This window comes from Erigeron canadensis, chromosome 7 (genome assembly GCF_010389155.1).
Source record: "Erigeron canadensis isolate Cc75 chromosome 7, C_canadensis_v1, whole genome shotgun sequence".
Lineage (NCBI taxonomy): Eukaryota > Viridiplantae > Streptophyta > Magnoliopsida > Asterales > Asteraceae > Erigeron > Erigeron canadensis.
Window position 1 is genome coordinate 10,679,802 of NC_057767.1, and position 14,005 is coordinate 10,693,806.

Below are 14,005 nucleotides of genomic sequence, written 5' to 3' on the forward strand. Positions count from 1 at the left end.
AGGTTCTGCCAGATACAGGTGAGATCTTGCTCACAGTCTGCCTCAACTCCATTACCTCCTTTTTCATAATTGTAAATTCTTCAGGGAAGTGTTTTGGCAACTGGTTCTCAATTATCTTAAATACCCCAGGAACCAACCCATCTTGTAGAGTTCTGAGGATGGACTCAGAAATCTTTGTAGTAATATCTTTCAGCATGTCACCCCTGAATCTTTGGACAACTGAGTTACTGACACTGCTGACTATAGAGTTCTGGTCCAGAGTTGGTTTCTTCTCCAGATCATCAATCTTATCAACAAGTTTCTGAACCTCATCTTTCAGATCTGCCAAATGTTTTACTACTTAAGCTTTCATGGCAGTCTGAACAGATGCCAACAAATTCTCCTTCATCTCCTGAACTGCCACTTTGATATTTTCTGAATTATGATTTGTGGCCAGTACCAGTTCATCTAGCTTCTCAAAAACTAACTTCTCATTACCAGCAAATATGTTCATCTCTGACTTAAGATTATTAGAGATTAAAGTTTTAAAGTCAGAGATAACCTGAGAAGATGACTGGAGGGATCTCTCCAGGTCCGCCACCTTATCAAAAAGGCCTTGATACTGGTGACACCCTTGTGATATTTCTTGTTGTTTGGGCGACGACCAGTGGTTCAGAAGAGTTGAAGGGTTGAAATTCTAGTGCAAAAGATGATATTATTTGTGGTGGTGTTGTTGTTGTTTGTTCTGGTGGTGGTGTTGGTGTATTTTTTGATGGAGGTGGCATTTCTGTAAGAATGGATTGGGAGATCGAAGCAACAGTCCTATTCACTTCTTCTTCTCCAAGAAAGCTTAAATCTGCATTAGAATCTTTTCCTTCAGACATTGGAGATTCTACCCTATCCCAGTTTGGGCCGGCTCCACCTGTCTGATCCTCTACTTGTACACTTTCCACCAAAACATTCAGATCAATCTGAGCCTCATGCTCCAGATTCATTCTATCTCCTCCTTCCTCCACAATCAAAGTACCGTCTTCATCCATGATGTCACCTGCCGCAGAAGTTGAGACTGGAATAACCAAAGGTGAGGCTCCAGTCATCCCAGCCTGTGCAAGAGTTGTGTCAAAATTATGGCTTTGTTCAAAGGGGTGCAAAGACACAGACTCTACTGAGAGTTAGGCAGCCTCTCTATTCTCTTCACCACTTCCTCCTACCAGAACTTTGGAAGTGGTTGCCTGTGCTTATTTCTTGGTCTGGTGGTGATGTTAGGTGGAATTTCAACAATATCAACAATATTTTGCTGAAGGTCAAGGGCTACCTGGGAAATGGGTTGCACCCTTTCAGCAATGAGCCCTTCGGTGGGTCCCTCATTATTGTAAGGCCCACCTGAAGCCTCTCCTGAGCCAGCTTGGACTGCTGCGTCAGTTTCTTCTTCTTCTTCTTGGACCCTGAACTGATATATCATTACAGAAGGGATTTCAACCTCAGTAGGAGATGAGGTTAACTGGTTCAGGTCCCTCAGATATTCACACATTGAAAAATGATTTGTGTTTGAAAGATACTCATTCTTTAAAGACCTTCTAAAAATGATAGATAAAAATCTGATGAAGGGAATAAAAGCCTTCCTGCCCTTTGGCTTTAATCTGTCTGCCAACTCATCAAAAAATATTTGGGCGAACTCTACCCTATAACCGTGCCATAAACAATAGGCAATCTGGAGTTGCGTCTGGTTTATCTGATCGAGTCCTCCAGAGCTCCCACCCAGACATTCGACAAGGAGAGTGAAAAAGTATCTCCACGAGTCTGTCAGCCTACTCATATAAATAGTGCCTTTTCTGAGCAGCTGACCATTCTCATCTACTATCTCAGTTTGCCCCATCAATCTACACACTTCTCTGGTGTTAATACCAGAAGGGATCTCCACCGGCAACTCATTTTTGTCAAAATAATCCATCCTCAGGGCATCTCTGAGGGAGTCGACGGTGATGGTGAAATTCTTGGTGCCTTGATTTAGGGTGTAGTGGATGGACTTTTCTTTTTCCACATACACGGTAGTGTACCAAAACTCACATAGGTAGTCATGGAACATCTTGCCCGGATTCAAGGTTAGGGCACCATAAAGTGGACTGCTCAGAAAGAAGGTATTTAACCTTCCAATAATGGATGTTGCAGAGTGATTGGTTGAGAGTTTTGCCATCCAATTATTCATGTTGATTTTGATGGCATCAGCAGTGAGAGTGATGTGTTTGGCTTTCTTAACTGCTTCTACAGAAGCATAATTAGCAGCTAACAGATTTTTTAGTGATGGTTTTGGTGCCATTTAGAAGATTTGATGAAGAAGAATGAAAGAAATTAGGATGTTGGAAATTTAAGGGAAGTGATAATGATTGGAGAGTAAATGCAGAAAGAAATAAATGAAGGAATTTTGAAGATTTGGGAGTAAATGACTTTCGAAGTAAATGAAAGTGAAGGTAAAAGGGGTAGTTATATAGGAGAGAGAAAAATGGAATTCAATACGGTTTTTGAAATAATTCAAAATAATTTTGATCGGTTTTGACATCCGCATTTAATGTTTCCCATCACACATAAATGTATGACGGTTGACAGCCCACAAAAAAATTACCAACTTGCACTTTTTGTCTTCTCAAGGTAACAAAATCATCATTTTAAGTTGAAAAAGTCATGCCACGTAAGGTGAACAGTAACTGTCCAGATGAAGGATTATATGGTTGGAATGCACTAGCATCAAGTGTATTAAAAAAATGACTTGACACATAAAGACTCATTTTAATGCATCTGGAGGTTGACAGGACACTCCAGTTTCACTGGTGGATTAGGCCGGTAGAATATGCATTAATGGTACACGGGAGGGACACTCCAGTAAGTACCCAGATTGGACCATTCTGGTAATCCTCAAACACGCACATCAACTAATATAAACAAATGAGAGGGACACATTTACAAAGAGACTGAAGTCACTTCAAACATGCACATTAACTTATCCAGTATTAATGAGAGGGACACATTTACAAGGTACTAGAAACATTTTCCATAAAAATTTGTCCAATGAGAAAATAAATTAATACATTCCCCCTGAAACTTAGATATATATAAAAAAAAAAATGTGGTCTGAGTCTTTCCCCCTGGAATGGTGATCCATAAATCTGTCAATGCAAAGATAGTATCACAAAGGCGTTCGATAACTTTACTGCTATAGATTTATAAATCTGGAATCAAAGAACCCTACCAGTGTCACAAAGACGTTCATAACAAGGTTCCAGATTAAGGGTTCAACATTCCCAACTCACTGACAAGATTTTGAAAAGTTTTCTCATCCAAAGGTTTTGTAAATATGTCAGCAAGTTGTTTATCAGTGGGAATAAAGTGGATTTCAACATCATTTTTCATTACATGATCGCGAATAAAATGATACCTGATATCAATGTGTTTCATCTTGGAGTGCATGACTGGATTGTTTGAGATAGCAATGGCACTGGTATTGTCACAAAAGATAGGGGTCTTTGAATACTTAATACCATAATCAAGCAACTGGTGCTTCATCCAAAGTATCTGAGCACAACAACTGGCTGCAGACACATATTCTGCTTCAGCAGTGGATAAAGAGACTGAAGTTTGCTTCTTACTGGTCCAGCTCACCAGTTTGCTACCAAGGAAATGACATCCACCAATAGTGGATTTCCTGTCTATCTTACAACCTGCATGATCTGAATCTGAATAACCCATTAGATCTAAGCCTGAGCCTTTGGGATACCAAAGACCCAAACTAGGAGTACCCTTAAGGTACTTCAAAATGCGCTCTACAGCCGCCAGATGAGATTCTTTTGGGTTAGACTGATATCTGGCACAAAGACATGTTGCAAACATTATATTTGGTCTACTGGCAGTTGATGTGTCATATTTTACACCTATTTCACACGATTTATATTGTTAAGTTAGCATGTTTGTTGAGTCGTTTTTGTATACAATTGTTGGGTTTATGGTATTTGTTAGTGTTATAGGTGACTGACAGGTATGTAAGCGTAAATCTGGAGAAAATGACTTTATGGAGCTTAAACGATTGCTAACAGATGAATTCTGGAACGTTTGGATGAAGAAATAAGAAAGTCAACAAAAGTCAACGGCCATTGCGCCGCAATCACTTGTTGCGCCGCAACAGAAATCTCTATAAATCTAGTTGCCACGCAATGAAGTCTATTGAGCCTCAATGCCTCAAGTCTTCGGCAAGTACAAAGTCAACATGAAAGTCAAACCTCATTGCGCCACAACTAGCTGTTGCGCCGCAATGAGTGTCGAATCTGCGAATTTTTGGAAACATATAAAGCATGTTTCATTATTCCAAAACCCTAACTTTTACTTCCAGTCGATTTTTAAGCTCTTTTTGAAGGTTTTTTCTTGTATTCAACCATTCTTAAGGATCTCAAGCTCGATTGGATCAATTCCGTTATTCGTTTTCAATTCCTTGTATTCAGTAACGATGAATTCTCTTTATTTTATTTGTTATTCGTATTTTAATATGAGTGGCTAATCGCCTTCTCATCCATCTTGATGGAGTGAGACAAAATGTAAGGATTGCACAGTATTTTATAATTCAAGTGATTTGATTTAACGTTGTGTCGTGATCTTGATCTATTAATTCTTTGTTATTTAGTTATTGATTGTGGATAATTTTTATACAAAACTTAGTGACGACTAGGGTTTGGGTAGAAGTTATTTTGATTGCTTGGTTAGAAGTGATTGGTTCTATGACGGGTACGGTAGAAGGTAATTAGTGATTAATAAGAATTAACGGGTTAATGGTTGGGTACAATCAATAGACACAATTGTTATCTGAAATGACCAAAGCCATTGTTGAACTAGAGAAGTTATAAAAAGGCGTCTCGGGGTACCGGTCTAAATAATGAAACTAGTTTATACAAGAGAATCAAATAAGTTGTTAACTTGACGGGTACGGGGTTGGCGATTAATTTGAGTCTCGGTTATTTAATCACTAAATTGAATTTAAACTTCATCAAATGTGAAATCTTAACATGTTGTCGAGCGAAATCAAGATGGGTGGCCTTTAAATCCTTGTTTTAAACAGCAAACTCTTCTTTCGATTAATCTTGAGGGATTACTAACAAATTTTACTAACTACTTGCAAAGTGGCAATTCGACCACAAAACCCCCATTTTGCTTGAATCACTTAATAGTTACAATTGCTTATAGAAGTCCTCGTGAACGATCTCGGCTTACCAGTTTTTACTATACTGCATGCGATCAGGTACACTGCCTGTGAGTGTGTAGCAGTCAGTCTTTCGGTAAATCGTGTTTATAAATTTAGAGCTAGATTTCGCACACCAGCAGTTAAATACATTAGTGAACCAATCATGCCTCTATAGGCAGTGGTGTTCACTGGCTTCCCATCAGGGTCTAAATCTATTGTTAAAGGTGCAGAAATTGGAGTTGATTTTGAAGGTGAAGAATTCATATCGAATTTTCTTAAAATATCTCTAACATTTTTCTATTGATTAATAAAAATACCATCACTGGTTTGTTTAATCTGGAGTCCAAGAAAAAATGTTAATTCACCCATCAAACTCATTTCAAATTTTAAAGACATGATTTTTGAAAATTTCTTCCACAAAGATTCATCAGTAGAACCAAAAATAATATCATCAACATAAACTTGCACCAACAGAAGATTACCTCTTTCACGAAGAATAAATAAGGTATTGTCAATTGCACCTCTTTTGAAACCGTTTTCTGATAAATGTTTGGTCAGAGTATCATACCAGGCTCGACGGGCTTGTTTGAGGCCATACAGTGCCTTGCCTAAATGATATACCCAATGTGGATGCTTTTCATCAATGAAGTCTGGAGGTTGCTTGACATAAACTTCTTCTAATTCTCCATTTAAAATGCACTTTTTACGTCCATCTGGTAACCTTAAACTTATGATGACCAACAAAGGCTAAAAACATTATGATGGCTTCTAACCTTGCTACAGGTGCAAATGATTCTTCAAAGTCAAGGTCCGTCTGGACGTACCCTTGTGCCACCAATCTGGCCTTATTTCTGATCACATGACCATCTTCATCAACCTTATTCCTGAAGACCCATCTGGTTCCAATTGGTTCTTTCTTGCCAACTGGAGGAGGAACCAGATTCCAAACTTTATTTCGTTCGAACTGGTGAAGCTCGTCTTGCATAGCTATCACCCAGCTTGGGTCATTCATTGCCTCGTCAATCTTCTTCGGTTCAATCAGTGATAAGAAGCTGACATATAAACATTGTTCACTAGAGGCACTTCTGGTCTGAACCCCTCTACTGGAGTCACCGATAATCTGGTTGATTGGGTGAGCTTTTGTCCATTTAGATTATTGACCAGGATTGTTTCTTACAACAATATCAGTGCAATAATTCAATTAATTTCTGGGAATAGGATCTTGCCAGACAACTTCAGCATCTTCATCAGAATCTATAAGATCACGATTTGCATCATGAAATTCTTCATTTAAAGGCGTTTCTTAGATTACTGGCTCAAAATCAATTGAATTTGATACTAGTGGTGTAGTACGAACATCTGATCCAATAACAAGTTCAGAGGGTAGTTTGAAACTTATTGAAGGATAAAATGAAGTATTACTGGGAGGTTTTTCAATTTGCACTGGTTCCATGTCAGGATGACTGGAAACATCTTCAGATGAATCTTTATTGTAGTTGATCGGATCGAATTCACCAAAGATAATTGGACTTTCTGGGGGAGAATTAAGGGTTGGCTTTTTGTTGCTTGCTTCATTTGACTCATCAAATGTGACATGAATTGACTCCTGGACCTTTTCCAGTCTTTTGTTGTAGACTCTGAAGGCTTTGCGAATGGCTGAATATCCTAAGAAATACCCTTCATCAGCTTTGGCATCAAATTTGCCTAACTGACTGGAGTCGTTCAGGATGTATACTAGACATCCAAAAACATGAAAATAACCAATATTTGGTTTTCTATTTCTTAATATATCATAGGATGTCTTCTTGTGTCTCTTCACATATACTGAGCGATTTGGGTGTGACAAGCAGTTGCAATTGCTTCAGCCCAATACATTTTAGGAAGACCAGATTCAGCAAGCATACTCCTGGCAGCTTCTATCAGCGTTCTGTTCTTTCTTTCTACAACTCCATTCTGCTCTGGAGTGTGTGTTGATGAGAAATTCTGGGAGATGCCAGTGTCAGTGCAGAATTTCTCCAGAGTTGCATTCTGGAATTCTGTTCCATTATCACTTCTTAACTGACACACCTTTCGCTTATATTTGAGTTCAATTTGCTTGATAAGAGCGATGACTTCAGCAACAGTTTCATTCTTTGATCTAAGAAATATTACTCAACAATATCTGGAGTATTCATCAACAACTACCAGGGTATATTTCTTACCAGCACGAGTCTGAACATTCACTAGACCAAAAAGGTCCATATGAAGCATATGAAGAGATTCAGATATGCTAAAATTCTATTTCATCTTGAAACTGGTGCGTTTCTGCTTACCCATCTCACATCTTGGACATGGCCTTTCCTTTTTGAAGGAGACAGAAGGTATCCCATCTGCAAGTTGTTTTCTGGACAACTTGTTGATATTTTTGAAATTTAAATGGGACAACCTTTTATGCCATAGCCAGTTTGTGTCTTCATCAGCCATGGTATAGAAACACTGCTCTAAAGAAGAGCTTTCCATATCCATCACGTACACATTCCCTTTTCTGGGAGCAATCAGTACTACCTTCCAATCCTTATTAAATACAATGCCCTGAGAGATGTTAAATAACACCTGGTAGCCATCATCACACAACTGGCTCACACTAATGAGGTTATATTTCAAACCATTTACATAAGCCACCCGTCTGAATTTGACTTGACCATTATTCAGAACACCGTATCCCTCAGTCTTTCCAGAACCATCATTTCCAAAAGTAATAGAGGGTCCGTCTGAAACTTCGAACTCCTCCAGCAGGGTCTTACATCCGGTCATTGTCCTGCCAGCAGCGCTGTCAAGATACCAAATATATTTCTTTCGATCGCCCTGCACATCCACCAGATTATTAGTTTAAAGGTTTGCGAACCCATCGACTGATGGGTTCTCTGGATCCACAACGATGGATCCCAGCTGGTATCTTGTTGATTTCACTTTCAAAAATAGTAGGTTTCTCAGTAAACACCACTGGAACTGACAGTTTTGAAACCTTTTTCTTTTTCTTATCAACAGGTGTGCTCGATTTTTCTTTATTGGAAAAAGGTTTTGTATTTTCTTTAGGGCCAGATGAAGTACCCTCAAAATTGTTAATTCTTGCATTACAACTTTGAACTTGACGAGCCAATAGTTGAAACTGACTCTCCAGCCTTAACAAAATAGTTTCTTCAGATGACACCATAGCCTTTCCAGATGACTGTACTTTTGGCTTAGGTGGAGGAACAACATTCTTCTTTTTCTGAACCTGGGTTCTTTAGAAGATGATTGAGGCAAAGGTTTATTCTGCTTAACCTTCTTGACTGGAGCATTCATCTGGGGTGCTCCAGTCTTAACTTCAGACAATTGAACAGGAGGAATAATACAAGTTTTGGGTGTTGTTGGTTCATCATAAATAGTGCTAGGTTTTAACACTTCAGGCAATCGGTCAACAATAGGTATTAATGCAGCAACATTGACATCACCCCCCAGATATGTACGTTTTTAGGAGGGGTACTGGTTACGTGCAGCATCATATGGTTTCTTGGTCTCAAGCCATGACTGGATAACATGTTTTTCTTTTGTTAAAATATTTTCCAGTTCTTCTTTTTCTTGGACCAGTTGTTCAGTAACCAAAACTTGTGCTTTGAAAGCGAGTTCAATATCTTGCAAATCTTTTAACTTTGATTGTAAATTTGCCATTTCAGAAAAATCTGTTTCAAAATTATTTGACATTTCTGAACGAACAGTTTCCACAAACATTAAATCAGAGTTTAAAGCTTCTGCAATGTCCAATTTTAATTCAGGATCAGTTTCTTTGTCATAATCTATTACCTTCTTAATGACAATGTCCACCCATCTTCCAGATGTGACATCTTCTTTCACCAGATGCTCTTCATCAGCTAGAGCCATATAACAACAATCTCTTTCCTCTTCATCATCAACTGATGAGTCATTAGAGGGAACTCATTCTTCTTTAGCCACCATGCATTTATTATTATCTTTTTCTGCAGACATGAGAGCAATTTGAGCCTTAAGCTTTTTGTATTTTAATTTGTAGCTATCATCAGGCTTGTTATAAGAAGTTGATGGACCAAATTGAGAGACAAACTGATTGGACTTACACTCTTTCATGAAATGACCTTTTCTACCACACTTAAAGCATGTTAGATTGGTCTTGTCAGTGGAAGAACTGGGTGCAATGTGTCCAGTGGGTCTGTTAGCTCTGGCTTTGAAACGGTTAAAAGTTTTAGCCATCATAGCCATCAGATCATCATATCAGTTTCATCATAATCTGGAGAGATATTATTCATGACTCCAGAATCCATTAATTCAGACATCATCTTCTTCATCGAAAATACATTCTCGGAAGACATTAATGCTGCACATGGTGGTTCAGTATGACTACCTACTGGGGAACTACTGGAAGCATGATTAATAACATCTTTTTCTGCCTCAATTCTCTGGGCTTGATTCTCTTCAGTGAATCTGAAGGCTCCATACAATGTTGACAAAGTATGAGAGTGCAAGGTTTTACCTTGTCTCAAGACCACGATCATATGAGACCATTTGGATGGAAGAATGTCACAAAATTTTTCAAGAAGTATGTCCTTGTCTTTTTCTACCTCAAGCCCTCTCAACTGGTTTATGATAGACATAAATCTGGTGTAGGTACCAGTTAATGATTCATTGGGTAGGATAAAAAATGACTCGTACTTCTTATTTAAAGCTACTTTCCTGGTAACAATAGTATCATCACCACCTTCATACTGATTCACTAGTTCATCCCACATGCTTTTAGCACTAGGATAAAGCACTAGTGTGGGAACAAGAGCTTCAGGAACGACCCGAGGATCATGACTTTTAAGGTAGTGTCAATATTGACCAGTCTCCTTTCCTCTTCAGACCAGTGTTCCTCCCTCTTTTCCCTCCCAGATCTTGCTCCAGTTGAGTCAAGAAGTGGATTGAGAGGACTTCTAGGAATATAGGGTCCTTCATTTAAAATTTTAAGCATATTCCTCTCAATACCAGTAACATGTAATAACATCCTAGCTTTCCACGTGCCAAATTCATCACCATTCCCACTGAATTTGGGAATAGGAGTGTTTGAGTAGTGCACATGCACGTGTGGAGAAGCAGGAATAGGAGGTGGTGGTGGATTATTGTTACATGGTCATTAGTTTGTTCAAATTCATTTAAGGGTGGAGGTCCAGTGTTTAAAGGGTTTCCTTGTGTATTCTCTGGGTTGGCCATCGAGAAAATGCAGATCTAGGCAAGTATGTTAGCCTTCTGCTCTGATACCAATTGTGAAGTCCCTCACTCGATGGTTTAACCCACAAGTGTAGAATACAACAAGTCAAGTAATCACTAGATATGACTAGTATGAAACGTCAAGTAAGCACTAGATTTGACTAGTATTACGATAATTATAAATGCAAGAATATATATAACGTAATACGTACTTAAGCAATATAAAGATAAGCAAGTAAAGTAAATGGTGAGACACAATGTAATTTTCAAGTGTATTTTATTTATTGATGTTAAATAAGATACAAGGTTGTTGCGGAACAAGATATTACAAAGTAAGTATCTAAACAACCTATGAATTACAAGTTATCTAATTTTGCTAAATAAACTCCTTGATCGAAATACTTAAAGTTGTGAAGTATAACTGTTTAGATCGAGAGTATTTGAGCAAAGGCACAAAATTGCAAAAGTATGTAATTTGGACGAGGAAGTGACTTAGTATTTATAGGCAAAAAGAATAAATATAATATTCTTTTTGCCGTACAAATATGGTTACATGCATTTAAGGAAATTACTTTAATTCCTTAAATGCATTGATTAAAGTACAAGAATAAAGTCACATGATAGTGACTTGTCTTCTAATTAACCATCCACCTTTACATGCGTGTAAGGCTTTTAACAAAGGACAAAAGGATTGTCCGGGTAAAGGCATGTAAAGGCATAAAGTCAATTCCTCGTAATCAGTGTTCAGACTTGTAAGGTCTAGAATACTGATAAGGACTCCAGTCAGGAGATCTGGTAAGTCTTCCAGTGAGCTCCGCTATTTGTCAGACTTCAGTCTTCGACTTCAGTGAAAATGTTCTTCAATGAAAAGATCTTGACTGGAGTGAAGTCCAGTGAACCAATCTGGTGGAATCCAGATTCCTGTACAAGTAAGTTGTTCACTAGTCTTCACATAATTTCTGGACAAATCTTCAGAGGGCTCCAGTAGCCACGTCTGGAGCGAGTCCAGTAAATCTGGACCTAATAAGCTGTAATTATTGGATTAAAATTATCTAGTTCTAGTTTAATATTTACACGTTGTAGTTAAATTTCAATTTAAACTTTTAATCATTTGATGAATTGAGCGATATGATTGGTTAATAAGTTATTAGTTCCTGTTTTACAGTATATATTAAAATTAATATTAAGATTAAGATATTAATTATAAAAATTAGATACTTATAAATATATTAATTTATAACTAATGTGATAGTTATCTTTAGTTAAATTTATAATATTTATAAGTAATGTAATAGTTATCTTTGTTTAGATATACTTAGATTAAATGGTCGGCATTGACATAGTTAATGTAATATGTTTAAATATATATCTTGTATTATATTAAAAAAAAATTAAGAAAAGTCAAAATTGAGATTTTAGAAATATCAAGAGATGTGATTGGTTAATAAGTTATTAGAGCAATTTTGTTTTAGTTTAATAAAGGATATGTATAATTAGAAAGAAAGAATAAAATTCTTGGTTTTTTAAAAGTTTTTTAAAATAACTTTTTCAAGAAATGATTGATATAAAAATGTCCTTTTGATTTTCAAAGCACAAAAATAATGCCTAAGCTAATAATGATATAATGAGAAAAAAAATTGGGTTTACCGAATTGTCGGGGTTGAACCCGGGTAAGTTACAATGTTATTGAAAAATTAATTGTATATATGTGTAATTGGAATAAAAGATTTATGGAGAAAGAATAATATTCTTGGTTTTTAAGGGTTTCTAAAATAATTTTTTTTGAAGATGATTAATATAAAAAATGTTCTTTTGATTTTCAAAATAAATTCATTAAAAAAAAAAAGGCTAACTAAACTAATAATATATAATGAGAGAAAAAAAGAAAATAAAAAGATTTAGGGAAGTCGCAATGGTGAACAAACTGTCCTACCATTAAGTTTCCGTGAAAAATATGTTATAAACGGTTACAAAAGTTCACAAAATCGAGAACAACACACCGGCTCACATGAACACCACCCACCACCATCACCATTCGTCTCTTGTTTCAACGGGGAGACACCATCCGCATGTCGTCTCAAGGTACCAAAAAAGGAAGCTAAAACGCAGCCTTTTAATTTTATTTTGCGTATATATATTGCTTTAATTATAATTCCTTAGAGTGGTTTTGTTTGAATTTCTTAGATCTGGGTAACTTATTAATATGCGTGGATTGGTATGTTAATTACTTGATATGTACCTGTAATGGGAATTACTTGTGTTAGCGAAGTAATTGCTCTAGCCGAGGTGTTGAAGAACAGAGCATTTAAATTAAGCTTGTGGAAAAAATTGTTCTCATCCTTGTTTTATTCATCACTTTTCTTCAACATGGTTCTCATCCTTGTTTATTTCTTATATATATAAAATAGACTCTTGTATTGAACGTTATATAATTCGGGTGCTAAGTAAGCATTTGTTCCATGTTTCCTGTAGGATTTTGGTTCACTTGTAAGCTTACTACATCATCTTTGTATCCTGCAACGGTTTTCTACTTAATCAATTCAATCATGACAAGTCCCTTTCGCCACATTAAAAAAAGTTTATTTCTTTGAGTTATTTGCTAACAAATCTCATTTTATGGCTCCGGGTTCGTCACATCAATCTAAAGCGTCCTGAAGCTCCTAAAAGCTTCATGCCAAACATACCCCAAATGGGTTATCTTATGGAAAAATTGTTCAAGAATCTTGTGTAATCACAACCGGATGAACCTGGAAAGTCAAATAGGGAACTTGTAATAGACAAGGCAAGAAGTCAAGAGCTTCCCTTGGACCAGAGCCTTGGAGAACTTTACACAACTTATTATTTACATTATAGGCGGGAATTGGTTTTTGAAGGCTCTTGGGATTTTAATCTTGCTAGTTTGGGTGTGCATCGGTCGTTAACCAGGATGCATGTAGCCAAGGGAAAACCAATTGGTGAAACTGTTAACGTAATGGAGAAAGATAAGATCGATATGGATGATGAAATTATCACCCTCGTTCAAGCTTAACAAACTGGTGCATTGTCATACATATGCAAAAGACAAGAAGAAATAAGGGATCAAGAGTTTGTGATTTCAGGTATTGTCTTTCTCTATGATTGTTCAGTTTTCCAACTTTTTGATGCATGTGTTTAGTTGGATCTTGTTTTTTTTTAAAGTACATATATACTTACATTATACTAGAAAAATCTCTTTCATGTCTTTTATGATGTCCAATCTCCACAAATGGGTGTGTCAAGATTATAACTGGAATGACTCTTTTAAGTTGGAAGAAAAAGAAAAATAAAAAGATTGTCCACTCAAGAATATCTTTTTCGACCATTTCTCAAGAAAAATCCCTAAGTTAACAGTTTTTGCGTTTTGATAAAACACAATATAGAGAATATTGTAAGATTCAAACTACCAATCACGATGTGACACAGCACCTTTTTTTCCATGCAATATAACTGTGACGGCCGCCCACTTTTCCCCACCCAATAGTATATCACTCTCCTTTAGTCGTCCGATAAAAATGTGAAACATTACATCCCCTATCTGTAGCTCTAATT